A 3,163-nucleotide genomic window follows, 5' to 3' on the forward strand; every position below is an offset into this window, starting at 1 on the left:
CGCTTCGCCGGCGGCTCCTCCCCGGCCTCAGCGGCCGCCGGCCGGGCCCGCGGCGGCTCCTCTCCCGGGGCGGCAGCAGCAGCAGCAGCAGCAGCACCTGCGGCGGGCGGCACAGCGGCGCCCAGAGCTCGGGGGGCGGCTCGGGCCCGTCCGGCGGGGCCGCTCACCCGGCGCGGCGGCGGCGGGCGGGCATGGCTGCCTCCGGGGCGGGGGTAGGCCGGGCTCCGCGGCGGGGTAGGCCGGGCTTCGGGCTCCGGCTCGCCGGGCCGGAGGCCTCGGCGGGCTCGCCCACCGCGTGGGGCCAGGCCGCCGTCCCGCACACACCTGCCGCCGGCCCCCGCCGCCCGGGGAAAGCCCCGTCGGCCCCGCACTTCCGCGCCGCCGGGCCCGCCCCGCTCCCACAGCGAAACCGCGCGGGGCGGCACCGAGCGGCGCCGGGGGTGTCCCTCGGCCCGGCCCGGCCCGGCCCGCTCCCTCGGGGACTCTGCAGGAGGCGCCTCTGTCTCGGCTGCCAAGGCTGCCCGTACCTCCCCTGCCCGCGGGGGTCCTCGTCCCCGGCCCCACGGGTGACCTCTCCCCGCCCCACGGGTGTCCTCACCCCCACTGGTGACTACGCTCCCATCCCCACGGGTGTCCTCACCTCCTCCCCACGGTGCCCCCTCCACTCCCTGCGGGTGTACTTGCCCGCATCCCCACTGATGTCCTCTCCCCTCCTCACAGCTCTCTTCACCCACATCCCCACGGGTGTCCTCCCCACGGGTGTCCTTACCTCATCCCCATGGGTGTCCTTCCCCCTTGTCCCCACAACCACCCTTGCTCTCACCCCCACCGCCCTCGCACCTCGCTCCCCACGGCTGCCCTCACCTTTCTCCCGGGGGCCGCAGCCCCAAGGCTCATGGTGGAGCCACAGCTCTGCTGCCCCTGCTCCACCGGGTGGGTAGAAACCCCGCTGGCCTGCTTCCTCCGAGAAATCCCCGCCAGCTGGGCCAGGCATCACGAGGGCCCCAGGGGAAGTGGTGCTGGGCCAGCACACCCGGAGGTTGCACAAGCCCATCCGGGACGCGGCAGAACTGGGATGGCCGGGGATGGCCTGGGCAGCCGGCTCCCACAGGAGAAATGATGTGGCGGCGAGCGTCACGCCTTGTTGCTGCTGTGCTGTGACTTTCGTTTACAAAGTTAGGGCAAGTAAGGTCAGACTCGAACCAAAAGTCATCACCTTTCAAGAGACAGGAGGACCATGTGGAAAGGAGCTGGAAATCGCAAATGGAGAGGACAGAGGATGACCAGGGAGTGACCAGTTGTCATTCACAAAGAACTCTGAAGTGACCAGGCAGGGACTATGACACAAAGCCAATGGGGATGAAGCAGGTCTGGGCTCAGGACTTGAGCGGCCCCATTGTTGGGTTCCCAGCCCCAGGGCAGACCAATTCCCACCAGGCTGGCTTCTCCCCAAGCTAAAGGTCTTTGGCAGCAGGTCTCCACGGTGCCAGGAGTGATGGTGACCAGGACTTAAGCACAAGGGGGACCACAGACAATCTGGAGAAGAAGCTGTGAGAGACTGTTGCTCCACTGCTGATATTTCTCTCCCCTGAGGCTGCAGCAGTGTCTATGATGGGGGCTGACCAAAAAAAGCAAGGCCATTAGGGATGTCTCTCCCAAGTCCTTTCAGTGGCAGTGTAGAAGGGCGCAGGCAGGTCTCTGGGACGGCGGAGAGAAGCAGTCATGGCTGAGAGAGCTCATGGATCACATCCACTGGGTTCCCTAGGGAACCAAGGGCAGAGCTGAGCCATGCCATAGGGCCAGAGGGACTAAGCAAGACTGAGGGATGTGCCTCTACCTGCTGGTTTTCTCTTTAAGCAATGGGGAAGAAGATGGTAGGAAAAAGCCAAACCCAACACGATGGATGGATAGAGGAAGGATTTTCTGCCTCCATGTCCTTTCCTCTGTGCCGGATGGGACAGTTACACTGTGCTCCTGCAAAGGTATGAAGATGTGCTACACCCTGCCCGTCCAACATGATCCACAGCAATGCCTGCTCCTACAGGGACTGGTCCTTTCCCAGATACAGGGAAGGTGATGCTTAGCACAGACTCATAGAACCTTTCTTTGTGCTTATCTCCCCAGCTGTCTCTGAGATCACACAGATCCCCTTTTTTTGTTTGGTTTTTTTTTTTTGTTCGTTTTTTTAATTTCTAGAGGGTCCAGCCAAGTGTTTGGAAATATTTGGAAACATACCCTTGCAGGTTTAAAATAAACATATTAATGGATTGTAAATGAAGGTTGTGGCTGAATATGTGCTAGTAGCCCCGTGTCACGTCTGTGATGCAGACTTATAAATGCAGTGCAGGTAGCTAATAAAAATGATCATTAAATTAACCCCAGCTCTTTCCCAGAGCTAAAGATGACACTTCTGGTTGATGCAGCATCTCTTCAAACAGCTGGAAGTTGCTGCATTCCCCACAGACTGTGTCTCTGGGCTTCAGAGAGAGCATCCTCCATCAAATACCTAGATGGAGAATCTGTTGTGTTTGTTCTCTGTAAGAGCCCTGTCCTGGCACAGTCTTCATGAATATTTGGTAAAGAACCAGGGGTGAGAGCTTGTTGACATCATGTTGGAGAACAGGAAGAAGCCTGTAATTTTAAAAAGGGAGGAACCTACGGGTACGCATGCAGGGTGGGAAAGGGAAGGATATATTGTGTGAGAGGAGTGAGAAAACATCTGCACCTCTTGCTGTGAGTCAGTGCTGGATTTGCAGGCAGAGGAGGAAAGCTTTGCTAACAAGGATTGAAGCCTTGTGGCTAACTGGCTTAGGATTCAAAACCTAAATGGTGAGAGACCACATTTCCAAATGGAGACGGGAGCAGAGGGCACTGTCACTCTCTGTGAACAAAATGACAGGAGAGCAGATGCTGTAAGAGGAAGCTGTCTCAGCACAGCAACAGGCACAAGAACCATTCAGAGCCTGAAAGGGCAAAAAAAAGTACATCCACCGTGCGTCTGGGGGGAGGATCAAACATCACAGCAGGCTTCATCTCACTACAGTCGAGCTAAACCTGCGCTCACCATCCAGGTTTCCCTCTGCTACCATGGTGAGGCACAGAACCACAGTATGACTAGGGTGGGAAGAGACCTCTGGAGGTAGCTGGTCCAGCCTCCCACTCC

Source organism: Leptosomus discolor, chromosome 11, assembly GCF_034619465.1.
Source record: "Leptosomus discolor isolate bLepDis1 chromosome 11, bLepDis1.hap2, whole genome shotgun sequence".
Classification (NCBI taxonomy): Eukaryota; Metazoa; Chordata; class Aves; order Leptosomiformes; family Leptosomidae; genus Leptosomus; species Leptosomus discolor.